Source organism: Haemaphysalis longicornis, unplaced genomic scaffold (assembly GCF_048455015.1).
Source record: "Haemaphysalis longicornis isolate Haplotype H1 unplaced genomic scaffold, Haemaphysalis longicornis Haplotype H1 scaffold_6, whole genome shotgun sequence".
Classification (NCBI taxonomy): domain Eukaryota; kingdom Metazoa; phylum Arthropoda; class Arachnida; order Ixodida; family Ixodidae; genus Haemaphysalis; species Haemaphysalis longicornis.
Genome location: NW_027526407.1, coordinates 190,621,796 through 190,641,886, shown reverse-complemented (window position 1 = coordinate 190,641,886; position 20,091 = coordinate 190,621,796).

Here is a 20,091-nt window from a genome sequence, read left to right as displayed (position 1 = left end):
GGACTGTCTTTTATTTCAGCATCGGGTCGATGCACTCTTAGAGGGGGGTAATGCCGCGAACCATGTATGGGCTTGCTTATTTATTCTTTGTTTTTGCTGCCGGGCCACGCCCTCTGTGTTATCTGCGTTCCAAGCAAAGCCCGTCTTTCATTCTTTATTTTTATGCCGCACGGGCTAGCACATTCAGATAAGCAAACTGTTTTGCCCTGACGTCCCTAGTCCAGAATAATCGTCTGTGATCTACAATGTTCTGGATGTGAATCGACGGTTCCAGAAACACTCGCGCCGAAAGGTAAAAGCCTGCAGAGCAGACGCCTCGGCATTCGATTCTGCGACGCTCGCCGACGCAAGTCACTTTGTTGAGCGCTGCTTCGCCGCCTCTGTATTCTTTTGAGTTGTTATGGGAGCACAAGTTCGCTCCAATAAACTTGGTTCTCCTTCAAGACAACTGCGTCGTCCTTGGCTTCGTGACAATATAAGTTTCTTTCGAATGTTGGATTTGTCTTTATAATCCCTCAAAGCACAGAGAAAAAAGATGACAAAAGATTTTTTTTTGCAGGTTCTAAATCAAATATTTGTGAATTGCGCACAAGAGTCCCGGATATTCCACAAGCATGTGTTGCACCTTTCAATAACATCTGCGGATCTCCAGCATTTAACGCTTACTCTGACGACTGCAAAAACTGAAATAAATCTCCTGTATTCTGTACAATGCTTAACCTGCTTCTCTCAAGTGTCAGCCTTTGTTTTCACTAGTGACACTACTTAAAAATATCAGAAAAAAAACCTAAACAATGCTTCACAGATACGACCACCAAACATGGCTATATAGGCGCACGCAAGCCTGCTGAGGTGCTTACCATAAAACAGCAACACCGATTAAAAAGGTAAAGACGCATGGCTACATAGCAAGTTTCATGCGGCTTCCATAACGCTAGCGTACTAAGAATTGTAGTTTTTCGTTAACTCTTAATGGCCTTTCGACGGGTATAAATTCCCCGCATTTCCCCGAGGGGAAGAATGTGAAAGTGCAAATGCAGGAGTTGAATTTGCGCGGTTCGGTAATGTTCGCGAAAGAGAGATCACACACACACACAACTACAAAGAAAGAAAGATGCATTTGTTCACAGACACCTATTTGTGTTGTCGTTGTACTTGATTGCTAGAGCGGATCTCAGCTTTGAAATTTCGTGTCAGTACTCCTTTAAGCGGGTGCGTTAGCCCTTCTCACGCCCGATTCCTGGCCAATCCCCCACGTGGGTATGTGCCATGCACAGACACCTATTTGTGTTGTCGTTGTACTTGATTGCTAGAGCGGATCTCAGCTCTGAAATTTCGTGTCAGTACTCCTTTAAGCGGGTGCATTAGCCCTTCTCACGCCCGATTCCTGGCCAATCCCCCACGTGGGTATGTGCCATGTCAGCGGCCAGGCAGCGCGCGCCCATCTCCCCCCGTTGCCAAGGAAGACGAGGAGATTCCTGGCTAATCCCCACGTGGGTATGTGCCATGTCAGCGGCCAGGCAGCGCGCGCCCATCTCCCCCCGTTTCCAAGGAAGACGAGGAGCGCGCGCACCCGCAGCTGTTGCTATGTGGACGGACGGCGGTCACCGGAATTCAGGGTCGCTTATAAAGTGCATTCGCACTTAAAAAATTGTTCAGAAGATCTGGCCACTAAGGAGGACACCCGCTGTTCAAAGGTTGTAGCCAATTCAATACCTAACAACCATTATACCATTCCAACTTATGTTGGCTGGCTAGTGAAGATGAACGTTGCCGTCCTATTTTCCCGGCAGATTCGCCAATTCTCACTGCCCCATTTATTCGAACTCAAAGCACCTAAGAAGATCGAACAGCCAACAGTATAATTTCAATTGGCAGTCCCTAACCACTACACTGTTCTTTTCCAAACATCGCAATTCTAGTAGAAAGGATATTTAAACTCTTAAAACTTTCAGAATGATGCGGGAACTGTTTATATAAGCAACAGAAATATCCAATAAAGGTTTCGATTTATTTATTTACATATGCGAAACTCAAATAATAAGTCTACAGTAATGCGCTAGCCTCAGAGTATTCAATTGTTTTCGGAGTAGTAAAGCAAGTAAAATTGCCAACAAATATGCAGTATTTGGAATTTGTTTTCGAAGCCTTCGTGGGAAAAAATAAATTGTAAGCCCCGTTAGCGCCTACCTAGAATAACTGAGTTCCTTCAATGTAGTAGATACAAACTGTACTGAGGAAATATTGAAAAACAATTTGGGCTGTCTTGACGCGACAACAGATTTATTCGGATGAGTGAAATACACTTCAGGGTGCTAATGCATCTGAAATGCTAGGATGAGTATTTTATTTCAAACTGGTACTGCTGAACGACAGAAAAGAAGGTAAGAAACCTTGATCGTTGCTTGAGAAAAGAAGAGCATGTAGGGTTCTACTCTGCATTGATCTCAGCTGTAAATACTGCAGATATATCTTGTTCACCCTCCTTGTAATATATTAACATCTCTTATAGAAGTAGCATTGTAGCCTTCATTCTGCGCACCTGCTCCGCAGTGCCGCACATTGGACAGAAGCCTGCGATGAGGATACAAAGCTCCCACAGCGTACTGGCAACTATGCAGTGAAAGCTGCTTTTCGTGCCCGAACAATGCAACAATGAAGTGACACCGCTTTTTTTGCAGGAATGGTCAAAGCAAAAGAGAAAATTCGTTACCCCTCCCATAGTCCAGGTGACTTTAACGACAGGGGCAGCACTGCGTGGACGACTGCTCACCGTGTGAAGTGCGTCAGACTTAAAGGAGCCATGAAGAGAAAACAAAAGTTTGTTTTATTCGAAAGATTAGGTGTTTCATAGTATCCTAAGCGCTTTCCTGGAAGCAAAGATGCTTTATTCACTGAGAAATAAGGCAATTTAAGCCAAAATTTTAAATCTCCCGCTAAATTGCACATTTCGTTACGTGAACAATGGCGTCATACGAGCTGGTCCATGAAACAGATACTTAGTATGTCCACTCCATATAGCACCCACACGCGGGAATCAAACAGGAACCAGAACTCGTGCCGAAACCGAGACGGCGGCCATTTTAAAAATACTAGTAAAACCTAGTGCACCCGCAGCCCTAGTCATAGAACCGCCTGATCCGGAGAATAAAACTCTCGCCGAGGAACTCGGGCTTGCATTTAACAACCTCACACCACTTGAACGCTCAATGCTTCTAAGTGCACGAGCGGCAGGAGTTGTGGGATACACGGATGGACCGGACAGCGACCATTCCGCGATAGCCACAACAGACGAACGCCCAGCCGTCGGCACCACTGCCTCGTCAGCCTCGTCGCGACGGACGAATACAGACTGGTACGTATGTGCCGTATTTTTATTACGGTTAATAATAGTTCAATTTTAGGAGCAGTATCGCTCATGCCAGTTGGCCGGTGTCGTGTATAGAAAGCCGTTCGCGCGAGCTCTGTGCTCCGACCAGAAACATACGAGCGTCAATGCGCGGTGTGTACGGCATTTTTTCCCCCCAAGATCAGAGCGCTTTCACGGCGATTTGACGAAGTCGGCGACGAGCGCCAGCATGTCCCAGGAGTGAGCTAACGTAAGGGTCCCTGCCGTAATCACTTCCTCGGAAGTGAAGCGAGCACACTCGTACTTCCTTTAGCTCTCTTTCTCCTCCGTTTCCAAAGTTCACAAAACGTAGCCACTTGCTTCGCCGAGGTTCGTCGTTGGGCAGCACATGAAAGGATATCTCCTCACCGGCGGAGATGTCGCACTCCCTCGACGATTTGCCCGTACTACATGGGCATTTCAAAACGCAGCAACGAAATTTCATTGTAAATTACTCGAACAAACTGAAGAATTTAGTGGTTGTAAACTGGAAACGAGCTCCTAACAACAGCAGCAAGCCAACACCATTCCAAAACTTCTGCGACGACTTTCACTATCTCGTCGCTGCTTGCTGTTCCTTACTCCCCCGGTTCTATTTTTACCTTTGCTGGTTGGCGATATGACGGCCAACCTCTTGTGAAGGGATTACGATACCAAGCAAGGTAGCGGCTGTGCGTGCTGGAACGGTTCGTTGGCCCCGAAGAGCCTCTAACCCGAAAATTTGTCTGCGTTACGGTAGCGACGGCGAGATGTCGAGTTCGGCTGGCGGTAGTTTCGTACGCATTGGCATACACGCTTGCGTGTTTATTCGGAACTTCAACCGTTTATTCCACCGTTCTTAGTGCCATAAAAGGAATGTGCAGTATGTTTAATGGGCATATAGCTCACTATGCAAACTGGTAAGCACTGCCTAACATGCGTTTGCTTTTGCCGGCCTCCGCCAATTGCAGAGCGTTCTCGTGTGACATCATAGGTTCTGTTTCGGGAAATGAGCTGTTGGGTCGCACGGTCATTCCATTTTTTCCTAATTATGTAGCCTATTTGAGCGAAGTTTGTGTTAAAAGTGGTGTCAGTATGGTTCTAACGGGGCAATCTTTCGAATGAACCAAACTTGTGTTTTCTCTTCATGGCTCCTTTATAAGTGGGAACCACGCTCAGTAGACCACGTGATATTGTAATATAAAGAAAACCGCACTCGTGTCTTTCGGGAATTATGCCGAGAACACGAACGCCTGTGGTGCGTTCAAAGATTTGCTCATTGATCGGCGTGAGCTCTGCATATTTAGACACATTACCGCGAATTAACCGTTGTATTTTCGCTACCTGGCTATGAGTTACCAATACGACTCGTGCTTCAAAGACGTGCTGGGTGCGTGCCGCAAAGGTGTTCCCATTAAGGCCGACTAAGAAAAAAATTGACCGTGTATCTGCTTGCTTAGCTGCAAATTTCTTCAAAACACGATTTACTTCTGGCGGCCCTACTACACAACTGTTCGTCTGTCTGCCAATCGCGTCTGTGACGGCTTGCATCGGCGCGTCGACGCTTCTCTACGGCAATGTTTTTATCCGTGCTTGCCTTGCGTTTTCTGACCAAAGGCGCTCTTCCAGAATGCCCGAATTCTGTCTACTTCCGTGTGTACGAGGACGTGGTTTTGATTCCCGGCCGCAGTGGCCGCTTTTCTCATGGAGCCGACAAGCAAAAAATGCCCGTGTGCACAAGATTTCTGCTCAGGTTAATGAACCCCTTGCGGTCAAAGTTAATCTGAAGCCCTCAACTACGGCGTGCCTCATTGCTGCGATGCGTCGGTGGGATAAACCCTGCAATCAAATCAAAACCTACTGCCGACTTTCCAGCTGCTTGGGTTAAGAATGAAATGACAGTGACCTATCCGGTACACCTAGAGTGAAACCGGCGCAATGGCGCGCAGTACGACTGGCATTATCAGCGCGCGGTATTGGGGCCACTAACCTTTGAACAATTACGGCTTGTGTTATCATCCGCATGCACCACCACCTGAAATCGATCTGCAATACTAATTCTGTTGCGTCAACTAGATAACGCCACCACTACTTTGAAAGCCCCCCGCTGGCTGCTCACCTCGCCCGGCGTGGGGCGGTCTGTTTTGAACGCGATAGCGTTATTAAGCTCATTTTTCGATTTCACCGCGGCTGCTAGCCACCCGATATCAGCCCTGCTCATCAAGCGTCCACGGGATTGCGTCACCGCTGCCACCAGGAAGGTACGACCGAGATGCGAGGGCTGGCCTGAATCTAATATAGCGCAGGGACAACTGAAATGTGTACAGGAGGACAAGTTACTACGACGGAGAAGAAAGAAACGACATATATTTTCAGCAGGTGCCGCGCCTCCGCAGTAAATGTAGCCCACCACGCAGTCGGTGATAGCATACTTGACCAGCCGTGCCCGCAACTGACGCAGCAACGTCAAAGCGTCCTTCCACCAGATGATAAAAAACGCATTTTTGGTAATTCACGTGCCGAAGCTACATCTGGGCTACGCGACGCGCTGCAGTGGACGGCTCCATAAACGTTTAGGCTGCCTGGAGATCTTTAACGTGGGACAAAATCTTGACGCAGTGGGGTTCCCGTTTTGTACGGCCGTCATAAAAACGGCTGCCATGGCCGGCAATCAAACCCGCTTAGTTCGGCTCAGTAGCGCAATGCCTAAACCGCTGAGCCACCCCGGCGTGTTTCCCACCGCACTGATGCCGGCACCAACATTGGGTTACCCAATTTAAACAGAGGGAACGGATTAACGCCAGTCTTTGAGAAAACAAAGGAAATAATTACGGAAGAAAGGAAGCAAATTAAAACCCAGTCATCATCATCATTATCAGCCTGTTTGCGCCCAGTGCAGGACGAAGGCCTCTGCCAAAGATCTCTAGCCTTTTTCATCGAGTGCGAGCTAAGTCCTGTCTTTCCTCCCAAATTTCCCCCCTTTCCATTCCTTTTTTCCACCTACTCCCCGGTAATAAACCGTAAAGGCCATAGGGGTCAGCCAAGGACTCAATGGAGTGATAAGCTATAAAACCCAGTATATACAGGCTCCAATCACGTGAATTTTCAAACTACTTTTCAATATTCCCAAGGCTGTGTCTTCTCTGCAAGCTCCGTTTGGCAAACGACGGGGGCTTCCACTCGGCAAAGTTAAAAATCATCCTAAAACAGGTAACAATGTCTTCCCGGAGAACAGCCGCGTATGGAGCGCGGGGTGGCTCTAGAGACACAAGCGCCAAAAACAAGAAAATACTTCACCAATAACCCACATCATACAACGCCTAACCTTGAGAAGAGCAGGAAAGAAACAAGAAGAAACAGTACGACCCATACAGCCACTGAATATGAACCACAGACATACTGCAGAACTATACTGTACCACAAATTTACGCGAACGAAAAAAAATCAAAGAAACACCATCATCAGGACAGCATATAAGGCAGTCCTGAACGTTGCAATTTTGACGGCGAGACGAAGTGACAATGGGTGGACCAGGGGATCAAGATGGACAACCAGAGACGAATCTCGAAGAAGGGAAGCCCATTAGGTCAATGGAGGAATGAAAGAACAGCACTTGGAGACAGAGAATGGACTTGTGCAACGGAGGACAAAAGAGATAAAGATCAATAGAAGAGGTCTTGGTCTTGCAGTCGACTTAATTAGGATGTTGATAATGATGACGATATATAGGCCCTCAAACGTTGCCTTCATAAGCCTTTTTAAAAAAATAGGAGAAACCACTCTCGTAGCACCAAGAAAGGGGCTAGGAACAGAAAATCGGCACATGCTACCCCTCTGAAAAGAAACGACTGTGCGCCATGACAGACAGGTCACCAATCCAGCAACTCTCCATAATATCTCTCCTCTACAAAGAACACCGGTACAAAGCTACACACAACAGCCGATGTGGCAGGATCAAGTTCATTAGAGAAAAGTTCCAAAATAATGAAACCAAAATACACACCGACTCTGGCATCTACAAAAGTACTATGAGGCAGCAATTCACGCATTTGACGACTTAAGCCTTCTACATACACCTTCCTTCTACACACATAAACAAAGAAACAGAATTTGGGGACATGTTCTCGGCAATCCGACAAGCGGAATTAGCCAATGGAATTTTAAACATCATTACATGCACTCAAAGGGCTTTGCAACGTTTTCTGCAAGCAGAATACACCTAAACGCTTTGATACAGAAAGTCAACGTCTCTGACCCCCCGAAAGAAGGGCCTGGAAAAGAACACCACAGCGACCGAGAGGCAGGCAAAACCCACATACTGTTCTCCTTGCAACCACGACAACCACACTGCCCTCCAAGAAAAGTGCCATGAATGTCTCCCCATCCACGCATAAGAACACAATTTTTCCCTGGCTTCAAGGGGGTATCAATGCCAACAAATCGGAAACTGTGTGGATGATAAACCAACACAAGCATCTACAAATCTACGGGGGCGAACATGTTAGGTGGGAGCATGACGCAATAACTAGAAATTCTTTGAAACTCGGGGAAACATCCACACTCTTCCACGCAACCTTGTCATGTGCAAAAGTATGGTCAAGCAAAAACAACTAAACTATATGAAATTCCACTTCCATCGAGACATGGAAGGCAGCTTTTATCATCTCGCTACCTCCAAATAAGCGCAAACTGATCAGCGCAAAATTGTGTCGTCGAGGCGGCTCCTATCGGTTTGGGCAACCCTGAATTGTAGTAATTCGTGCGGAACACCTCCGTGAGAGGTGCAGCATTCATTCCCTCGCGGAGTCCTGGGGCTTAATTTTGTTTGGTTCTCAGTTCTTGTGGCTGCTAGCGGGCGTCAAATAATGAGTTCCTGGCTACTACGCTACGCAATCGACAAAATCGACGCCATGGGTGAGTGTGGCTTCGGTCGCTACACCCCGCCCTCGAATGGGCGGGGTGTGTATGCGTAACATTACAGCTCTTACAAAAGTCGGAAATTGATTTGCATGGCCGAGTTAATCATGTGACGCTCGTGGCGTGGTTGTTGTTTATGGTCGCCGTAGCGGGCATATTTTTTGTCGGACAGATGTTTTCCTTTAGGAAGTAGACATTTTGAGCTTGTTTTTGTCTTTCAAAAGGTGACGTGAATATGCGGAGCAGTCATCTGGCGACCGACCACCCTTTGCGACGACTTTAAGGCGGCTTTCGCTTTATGACTGCGAGTAGCAAGTGTGTGTGCACTGCGGTTTCATGCGACGGACAGCGCCCACGGAAGCGTTTTTAGCGACCCCACGACCAATCGCTAACAGTCGACAGTCAACCGTTGTGTGCGCAATAGAACTACTAAAGACGTGTTTCCCAGATGTCGCCTTTCTTTTAAATGGTTCACCGGACATGGTTTCCGGATGGTCTACCACGCGTCTATTCGTCTTCAGCCGGAGTGTGCTCATCAGTTATCTTCTGCTCACAAAACAACTTTGAATGAGGCTTTAAAAGACCGTGCGTTTCTTCTATCACGAGCACGGCAGACGCGTTGAGGGTGGCACATTTTTGTGAAAACGTAACCGGCGGGATAGCTTATACATATATACATATGCAATTAATTGCGGCTATCTATTATCAGAGGCGATGTCTACGCACTTCACCTGGTTTTCTACAGCGTTACCTTTGCATTGCAAGAAAGATAGCATGAAAAGCGAGTAAATGGGAGAGTTGAGAATTACAGCAAGCACATAATGCCAGAGAAGGCTAAGCGGGAGTAGAGGAGGGCCTGAGAGAGAGGGGAGTGAGAGGATTGTAGTTAATAGAATTATCATTGTTGATATAATCGTTGAACAAGAGCGAGAAAGAGAATAGCAAATACAGCAAAAAATCTGAAACTTTGTTGCTACACACCGAACACAAATAAGCCGGAATGGGAGTAAATGGCTTGTGGCGTAACTCAGTACCAATTCGGAGTTTTCAAAACCCCTTCCATTGGGAGGATCACCTTACTCTTATTATTTCCGTCGCTGTTTCATTGGCATATGGGAGTTTCATTTTACTGCCACTACAGTGGGAGTTTTCAGGGGTGCCATTGGGAGTGTATTATTTCCTCTAACTGGGAATTTTGAGGGCGGGGGGGGGGGGGGGGGGCGGGGGCTAGGAGCATTGTTGACCTGCATGCGAGGTGTTTTTTTTGGTGTTTGATATAAGCGCTGTAGAGAGATTTATTACGCTATTCGGGAGTTCTGAATGAGCGCACAGGGCGTATTTTCCTTTTTCGTTTAGGATTACGTAATTTCTAGGCTTTTTTCGCTTCAAACGTTGAATGGCAAAGCGTGAAGAGTTTGTTTTCTGCACACAGTCAACCTGTTGCATAGCAATTACATAAATACGATATACATGTGACAACGTAATAACACAATAAAAACTCTGAATCAACAAAACACCTACATCGAGGGCAGGAGGTATCTTGGTAAAAACTGTATCTAGTACAACACTCCCCAACGAAAAAAAACGTGTAAGCGATTTGCAAACAATAAGGTAAGTATATCGTCGGTGCGCTGTTTGCTACACTTTCCTCCCAAACATTGATGTTGCAACGCATCCTGGCACGTTCCCCAGGAAGCCACAGTAGCACATAGACTACAGGGATAGAAAAACGCTTTAAATCTACGGCAACAAATACAGAAGCATATTGGGCATCTGACCTCAAAGAAAATAAAGAAATGTCATTGTAATCACGCCACACTTGCCACTCTTGTGTTCAACGTTTCGTAATGCCTGAATTTTTATTTAAAGCGACGCAAAATTGCACTTCCTTCCGGGACACCTGCGCTCACTAGTTGGTGAAAACGCTGTGCAGTTTGGACGTGAGCGCGATTCTTGTGGCTCTCTACTTTTCAAAATGCTTCCTTTCCCTTTCCCCCTTTTCCACGCGTGTAGTTTTCTGGGAGCGAGATCAGGTTTTACCACCCACACTTCCCCCTCTCCCGTCACCCAAAGATCAAGGGGCCCTGAAAGGCTTTCTGAGCCCACTACATGAACTAGCACAATCGTTAAATTGCGTCGTCAACTTCAGCTGTGCCAAGTATTACTCTTTACGTGCAGCTTCAAGCTCACACTGTTGTTGCAAAGTTTGTCGCTCTTTTCTCACCATTCCGTTCGCGTTTTTGGAGACTCCATCTTCACATGTCTAAGTGATCGATTCCCAGATCTGCTTCATGAGATAGACATCCTGCTATTGGGCGGCTTTTTCACGCACTTCCGGCCAAGAGATGTGTCGTCTGCTCATCGTCGGCTCACTGGGTGATCTGCCAGCGGAGTGCCGGAGTGCTTAGACATTTTATGACTATCCAAACAAGTGTAAACAAACGCTTAACCGTTTGAATTGAATGCAACACGGCCATAACACCACATGAATATGCTCTTAACCGCCTACGTTCCATAAAGGAAGCGTTGAAGCCCCGTGGCACATTTTCTTGCAATCGCAGAGAACGCCCTGAGCCGAATGCCCAGGTTTGACGCACACATTTAATTCAACTTCAAAACAATCCATAGATGCGTTTCGAACGAACACAACGTCACAACAATGCGTTGCAAGTGTGAACCGCGATTGACAGCCGATTGGTTGCCTCCTCCTACCCGTCGTAAACTCGGCACTCACATCGCGCGCGGTTTGCGGTGTCCAACAGCCAGTCACTTAGCTGTCACTTAACTCTAGCTGGGAATCCAAGCAATCATTTAGCCATGCACACTGCACATACCCCACGCCAGGTTTAGTCGGACTTTGCTCGAGAAAGATAATCCAGGATATGGAAAGCACAATCCACCCGCAGAAGTACAACGTCGCATTTCATAGCAAAACGAAGCTGCCACAACGCACAGAAGGCGGTACACACACACAGCTTCTTTCGCTGGTTTGGCTTAGTTGGAAGCCTTGTTTGGATAGTCACCGATGTTGCGACGATACAGAGCTGTGGGAGGGCGACGTGCTAACCACTCGACGTATTTAAAAACACAAGGGCAAATAACTTGGTTCATCAGAAGCGAAAGTTTTTCTCCATGTCACACTACCTGCCGCTATGTTGGAAACCTAAGCGGTCTCGCGTGCTTCACATGCGCACGCTATTTTGCTCCTAGTAGAGAGTTTTAGTACAGCGTTTGCTGCATTTGCGTACGCAAAACGCTACATTTTTGCGCCCCGCTGCGTAAACAACGCGAGGGGAGTATTAGTAGAGCGTCTCACCAGTTTTGCGTAGTGACACGCTAAGGCATCCGGCGCCATCTGTCGAATGTTTTGCGAAATGACTCGCTGGCTGAACAGCTAGCGGGGTGCCGGAGTGCTTGGACATTTTACGACGGTCTAAACAAGTGCAAACAAAGGCTTTACCGTCAGTGTTGAATGCAACACATGGGTGCAGCTTGTCAGAACACGGGTGCACGCTGCTCGAGTGCGGCGCTGGTTTGCTCTCCGCTTTCCCGTTCATCACCACTGATAAAGCGAACCGATCCGGCGCGTTTTGTGCACGGATTCTGTGTCGGTTTAAAATGTCTCTTTCACATGGCGCCGGTAGGAATTATCACATCCGCAACATAAGACCCGGCACCAGCTGGGCCACATCTAAGACGACGTTTTTTCTAAAAACAGTGCGCGGTGCATCAAAGGGAACGAGCGCACGATCCTCCCCGTGCGGCTGTGAGTTCACCGCCGATAAGGAGTCACGTGCCAATGAGAGCAACTACAGCAACGTACACCGCGAAAGGGCAAGGCCAGGGCGCACACATGCGGCCAGGTGTTTTGTTCGCTTTTCCAACCTTCAGCGGAGCGCGGGATTCATGGGGTCAACAAAGATTAACAAGCGAAAAGAGTTATCCCGTAGCAGACGGCAGTCTGGTTAGAGCAATAGTGGAAATACGTCACCGCAGAGGAGCGCAGCATCATCGGAGGGAAGGCTTTCGCGCCGTCAACAGCGAAAAAATAGGTGAAAGGGGGAGGAAATACGGAGATAGGATAATGCGCGGTTTTAGATGCAGAGCATCTTATAGCGGGGGCCTGTCTTGCGTCGACGGCCGTGCGGCGTCCGCGCTGCTCCCCCGACAGCTGCTCAATAACGCGCGCTCACACCCTCCTCTCACCTTCTCCGCTCCACGCCATGTGTGCGCTGGCGCACGCTCCTCCTCCCCTACGAAGCTTCGCCCACGCCAGCTGTGATAAGCGCGCATGCGCGCGCCCTCTCTCACCTTCTTCTCCACTCCAGCTGCTAGCGCGGGCTCGCACCTCCTCTTCCCTCCTCCTCTTCGCGTCGTCGTCTTCGGGTTGGCGCGCTTCTCCCTCCGGGTGCGCGCTCTCTCTCATGCTCCTCTCCACGGGAGTTGCCTTATAAGCCCATGCGTGCGCCGGTCGCTCAGATCTTCTTCGTTCTTCGGTTTGATGTACGTAGCGATGCGCTGAAATGGACGCCAACGAATCGTAACAAGACCCAACAACGTAATACCGTCATTAACAACGCAATTAACGCCGGTATAGCAACAAAGATGCTCTGTATCCTCACGATCCCCCTCGGGCAGGTGCGGGTAATTTTTTTGATATACGATTTCTCGGTTAATACTCCTCGCTTTAACAAACTCTTTGCAGGAGGAGATTGCTGATACATTGCTTTATTTGGTTACATTACATTCATGTATCAGCGGAAGGTATTTAAGGACCCCTTTAAGGAAAAATTTCGGTCGGTATGACGCCTCTGCCCGCTCCCCTTTAAAAAATAGGCATTCGTCCGTCGGCTCTACAGAATGCTCCATCGAATGGCGTTTGCTGGCCACTACGCTGTGGTCTACGGCCACGGGATGGCTGAGTTTGTAAGGTATAGCTTAGTAAAAAATAAAACTTGATGCGTTGCTTTATCTTACCTGCCGTAATATTCTTCGCGGCATTCGGACGAACCACATTCAAAAGTGCCTGTTTCACTAAATACTTTCTTAAATCAGGGATGGCGCTGAGTTTATTATGTGACCTCGAGTTCATAACAGCAATCAGCCGTATAAGCACATGCGGAATCCAATGTTTATTGTTACATGCAGAATTTCGTAATATCGTGCTTTCTTAGATCGAGTTTTGACAGCACGCATCGGCGAAGGTTATAGTGGCAAGCATAATGTGGTGACGTCTTCACGGTAGGTATGCTTTCAGTCATTGTCCCTTACCACCACAACATTGCTTCAGCCATATTTCATTCTTTCAGTCCACCCTGCCTTCTACAACCTTGCCTCATTCTCTTCTAATTTTTTGCCGGCCTCGTCCTGTCTCTCTCAATATTCAGTAAGATGTATAGCTGTTTCGCGAGACGGAATGGTGAAATAAGTAAAAGAAAAAAATATTTTCGGAGCTCGCACTTGTGCCGTAACTATGGAGAAACAGCTGAGCTGGGGTTGACCCACCTTTTTGCAACACTGTTGAGTTCGCGCCCCTCACTTAATGAACTAATATTCCCCACCAGCTAGATATTGTTCGTTACGTATAGAGTGTCCACTTTTATCTGGGCTTTTATCTGTTTATTTTCATTCCGACCGAGCTCACTAGGCTGTGAGGGGTGTACAGAGAGTACGGAAGCTTCGTTTTGTTCGCCGCGCAATTGTTTTCACCCGAAGCGAGGGCCCAAAAAGGGTGTATTAAAATTCATAGGTCACACAAAACAGTTAAGAGCGATGCTAGCATTTGATGAAAATTTCCTTTCTTCCGTTTGGAAAGCCGGTGACGGAGAACCATTAACATCTCAACGACAGCTATTACCACTCTTAGAAAGCTTGAAACACACGGGAGCGGAAAGCCACTCGAGGGGTCAAAAGTATGAACTTTTGATTACCGCCATTAAAAAGCTCGAAGCCGACGGGACCTCAAAGTCGGCCAAGGGGTCAAAAGTATTAACTTTTCAGCGGCTTCCGGCAACACGGGCTTATCTACGCCACTTTAAACCTGTCAGCCTACACACCTAACTACCAGTTGTACGAGCGTCTTCCAAGAACTGGGTGCGTGACAATCAATAAATGTACGCACTCTACAAACTTTGTCAGCTGGAACTGGCTCCAGCGTTCATGATGCAATACAACTGTCCCGGACCACGGCGTAAAATTTTTTGTGGTAGGCTTGACACTTATTCCGTCCAATACCTTCTATCTGTCATACTGCTTCAGAAAACCCACAGTGCAAGCAACATTGCAAGGTATGATTCATTCCCTTTCATTGAGGGCATGGCTCATGGCAGGGTATGACTTATTCATTCAGGGTATGAGATAGGAGCTTTCCAATGTCATTCTACCATATTTCGCCCAGAATAACAGTTTAGGTTGTCTTGTTGAGAAGTTTTCCTAAATGTGTAGACGTAATAAACTCCCAATATACAGCCAGTCCATAGGCCATCTGTTTTTACTAGTTTGCCATCTTTGTAGAGATATCCAGAGATAATGGCTGACGCTAGAATAAGTATACATGCCCTTCATAACAAAGGACAAATACATGTGTGCGAAACGGCGGTGATAAAATATGGTTTAATGGAGCCATTTATCCATTCATGCGTCGGGGCTTGACATAGTATCGCCGCAGACTCGGTGGTGCAATGAGAAAAAGGTGCACCTCCCCAACCGTATACCTGAAAGGCTATAGGTAGAGTGAGCGAGAGCTAGGAGTGAGCAAGAGTGCAAAAGTTGAGGGTCCTTGAGGGCGGTCAACGCGCTTTGGATTCCACGGTTTTGAACCTTCAATAGTGCGCCATGGTGCCGTTTATGTCTCTAGAGTGCCGCTTGTTTTTGTTCTATTCGCGAACGTTCTTCGCATAGGCTTCAAGAGAACCGCAAGCGCTATAAGCTAGGGAAGCTTGTCAACTGACCCGCCCTTCGTAATGAGGTGACACAGTGGTGAAATAAAGAAGCTACCTTCATGGACGAAAGGTGGAACGTAACCGGCCTGTAACATGACATCGGCAAATGAAAATAAATACAGCATTGTACGTGAGCCAGTCGGGTCGACCTCCTTCGCTGCTTGTTCTTAATGCTGAGCAGACGCCGCGATTTTTTCTACAGACTGTTTTGAGGACATGGAACTGATTAGGCAGTTTAGAGTGCGGGGCCACGTTGTACGAGTGGAACGACACGCGTCGGCTAAGGCACAAATATTTCTCAACAGAGATATACAGCGGAAAATCTATAACAAGAATGGCGAGTGTCCGCTGAAGTGCTGAAATTATTTTTGGTTGGGTATTAAATATTACCTAGGGCAACAGCGAGTGAAAACTAAACAAAAAACCTTTTTTGCAAATCCAGGGCCGAGAAACATGTGTAGAGCGTCACTTTGTTAGGGCATGAATTGTGGTGTTTTTTAAGCAGGGAGCCTGCATGCATCCGGCCCGAATAGTTCACGAGGTGATCAGAAGGTTCCATTAACAGGTTTTGGCTGGGCGAGTGGAGAGAACAGAAATGCGCTAACTTGATTTTCAGAAAAGCATCTACAATCCCAGCAAACCACGTTACGTCGTGCAGATATCCCGGAGACGTCAGCAATAGACATTGCAGATGTCCAGGAGACGTACTGTTGGGGTCAGAGTTACATATAATCAACGACCCCACAACTGCAAAAAACCCATCCAAATAACACGAAGGATCACGTACTGTAGACGTCTCATGGTACTTTTATACGCTGTTTGCGGGACGTTACCTTAGTGGTACGTCGTATGGATATTGTAGTGGTACGCATGCAAGACGTTTATAGACGTCTGTTCTACATACTTTTTCTGTCTTCGGCACAAGCATTAGTTTGTTATATTCATGACTAGTGTACGTTAGTATGATATTGTAGAGATGAACCTGTATAATGGAAATTTACATTCTTTATACATCATCTGGATGTTTGGCCAGCCCCCTTTTCAAGGCTGCCTACGTGTTGTAGGCAATAATATTTCAAATACATGTCTTACTAGCTATTCAGCACTGTTTGCTGTTACTTGTCACCTGGTTTCTAGAATAATGTTTCCACTTTTGAAGTGCTGCATACTGCATGAAGTGTTATATGTGAAGTAACAAGCTGACCAAACACTCTTGCAGAAGCACACGAAGCACTGCTCTAAACAAGAAATGTCCCATCAAAAACAAGTGGCAGTAAGTAACAGCAAACCAGTCCTGATCAGCACAAGTGACCTTGACACTAAGGCAACAACAGTAGCGTCATCGAATTGTACCACCAGCATGGCTGTACAGGCCTTCTGCAAATAAACTATCAGGGAAACAATTCAAAAATTAAACTATAAAATGACAGTCTTGCCAACCTAGATGTAAGTAAGAGCAGCTGGGTAGTAAGAAAGCTTTCAATGCACACATAAAACACAAGAGTTCAGTAACACAGTTTATGTTGACTTCACAAAATTATGTAATATGCTTTCGCAACACAACCACTTTATTTTGATTCCTATTTGCCCTGGCCCACAGGGTACACATTGTATATTTGCAAGAATAGTAAAAATATTCATGACAAATTAAAATGTCAAACACAGCAAAAAGGTTGACAAAAATAGAAAAAAAGCAAACATGTAAACCCAGCGTACAAGCACAATTACAACTTGAAGTATCTCACATTAAGTGAAATGGGTGAAAAACAGCAGTGTGGAAAAAAAACAGTGTGGAAACAAAAAAAAAATGATTGAATGGTGGTTACAAAAACAAAGCAAATTTACGGAACTAAATAGTTCAAATCTAGTGAACAATTTGTGGAACAATACACCAAAAGCACCTTGGAAACACAAACGTGGTGTTGAGTCGTGGGTGTGAGTGCCATACAAATTTGAGATACTTTAAACAAACCAACATCTAGGGAAATGGTTATAGACACTAGAAAAGGTGAATATACAGAAATGAGTGTACGGCAGTTACAAGAGCAGTAGTAATTTAAGTGATGAAATAATTCACACTTAGCGAAATGGCAGGACAACAATAAAACAACAAAAAACTTTAGCAACAACTTATTCAAGTCTGGATAGGAAAACAATACAATGTTACACTATTTCAATATTTCACACAAAGTGATATGATTTGGCAACAAACGAAAAAACGGGGAACACGGAAATGATTGAATAATATTTACAACAACACAGATATACACAACTACATGATTCACACCAAGTGATACGCTCAAGGAACAATAACACAAACTAAAAATGCATCGAAGCAAGGAAATAATTCAATGGTGGTTCTATGGTGCATGCCTTCATCATCAGTTATGGTAGGGATTCTTGAACAGTTTTCATTCTTCGTTGTGGTGCCAGAAACTGTCAAAATAGTTGCGGACCGGATTGGTTGGAAAGTGAGTAGAAATTTCATGATCCAAAGGCTGAAGGAAATTAAATGCCTCTTCTAGCAATAAAAACAAAGAAGTCGCCGGTTGTCGACAATGTTGTTATTTGCGCAGGATGTGACTGACAATAAAAATCTGGGCCCTATAAATTATTTGATGTCTGTAACAACACGAAGATATCTAGTTACACACAATTCAGGATGTCGTTCGCAGGGGGAAAAAAGGGTGCTTCTCTTTTTCCCAAACCAGGAGAACTCCTGCGCCAAGTTGACCGTCAAACGTAGCTCGAGCAGGCGCCTTGTGCACTGTTGCAGTAGCACCTCCCTTGCAATCCAGTTCTTCAATCTAGGCATGGGTACAGGAAAATCTATGTTGTTAATACAGCTTTTAAGGCTGGTATAATACAGAGTGGCCGCCTACCATTGTCCTTGAAAACTACAGTGTATGACAGCTGCAGCTTACCGGCACTCACCTACGGGGCAGATACTTCCGGGGTCAATAAAAGGGTCTAACTGAAATTAGGGACTACTTAGCAGGCCGTAGAACGTTAGATGATGGGTGTAACATTAAGGGAAAGGAAGAGAGCGGAGTCGATGTAATTTAATGCCAGCATTGGCACTACTGAGGCAACCTTAAAATTATGACTGCTAATGTGAGGTACCACTATTTATACGCACTATATTTCGTGAATCGGGACTCTGAGGACATTTTAGCCCAGCTACGGGTCCGACCTGAACTTGTAAAATATTTTTCTGTGTCTATGTTAACCACTTTTTGAGTGAAGTGACAATATATACACCGATGAAGCCATGTCCACAAAATGTGGCAAAAGGAAACATGCACAAACCCGGACAGCGTCTCTGCCATGGACGTACATCCTGCAGCACAATGGCGAGGTGGGCTAGTTGGTATATATGCATAACTAAACCTTCAAAAACCACATCACTGAAAAACTCGTCCTGTTCGCTTGTCTTGTTAGGCCTACATTTTTATTTGAAATATATGTTGTACAGCAGGAAACATCAAGGTAGTGCAAGAAATATTTACTGCACACTTAAATTTAAACATAGATTTCCCTTAATTTAAACTCTATGTAAAATTTCCAGTGGCCACTGTATTCGAATTTCTGAGGTTAGAATTCTATTGTAGTGAGTTGTTTTGGCAGGCTTTCATTAAATGAAGTGCATTTTGCTTATGTTCTTTCAGTGGGGTTAGCGTTTAAACAACAGACATGTGACAGTGGTGGCTGCGGCATTGCTTAAAAACAGGTAGGAATGAAACCAAAATAATAGATTCCCCCACTCACTTTGGTTATTACTGCACCTACTATGCCCTGAACACAAGCCAGCCGAATATTTTTACAATTCAACTTTGCATCAATATACAGTTAATGAGGCCACACCGCACGATCCTACAATGCAGTGAAGGGTGGGGCATGGATGGCATTGGCTTGCACCAGGAGATAAACAAGTTTAAAAATATTCGTCTCAGCAATGAAGCACATGCAAAATATAAAGACCTAGGTGGCATTTAGGCGACCAACAAACATGACTGGTAGACGGGATAATCAGGACGCAAACAAGACGCACGTGAAGTAAAACATGATACACGCAATCTGCAATTGATACTGGCTCAATTTTACGGCATACAGCAGGCTTTGTTCGTTGCATAGGTGGGATGAATTGACTGTATAGCAATGCTACTGGGGTAGGCCTTCCCCAAGTGAAAGTTGGCAGTCAGTTTGTTAAGAGTTTGGTGTTGCATTTGCAGTTCAGCGCTAGACATAAAAGAGACACCAACTTGCGCGAAAACAAGGTTGCTATATTCAGCAGAACGGCGTGTTAAAAATACAAAAGTTACAATTGCATTCTTTGAGGCTGAGCTGCGTTTTTTTGCGTTCTTTTAGGAATGAGTCATCATCTTCACCCACCAATCTACGCTCACTGCAGGGCAAAGGTCTTTCCCATAAATCGTCAATTATCCCGGTCCTCCGCTAACTGCGATCAATTTACCCCCGCAAGCTTCACCTCATCTGCCCATCTAACTTAATTTCTGCCGCCCCCTGCCACGCTTGCCTTCTCTAGGGATCCACTGTTACGCCTAAAGGAGCCATGAAGAGAAAATACAAGTTGGGTCTATTAGAAAGGTTGCTTAGTCCCGATAACAATGATACCAATATCATCGCAATCTTCGGACAAATAACAGAGATATGAAAGAAAATGTGTGAAGCAGTCGCGACCCCCTAGCCAATTTCCCGCAACTTTTCTATGACGTCACGGAACCTTTTTTGTGCGATTGGCGGCCGCCTAACTCACCTGTCGCGACGACATATGACTGGACGTCTGTAATGGGGCCTCCAGTTCCATTTGACCGCATCACTTGAATGCTAACGTGCAGTTAACGC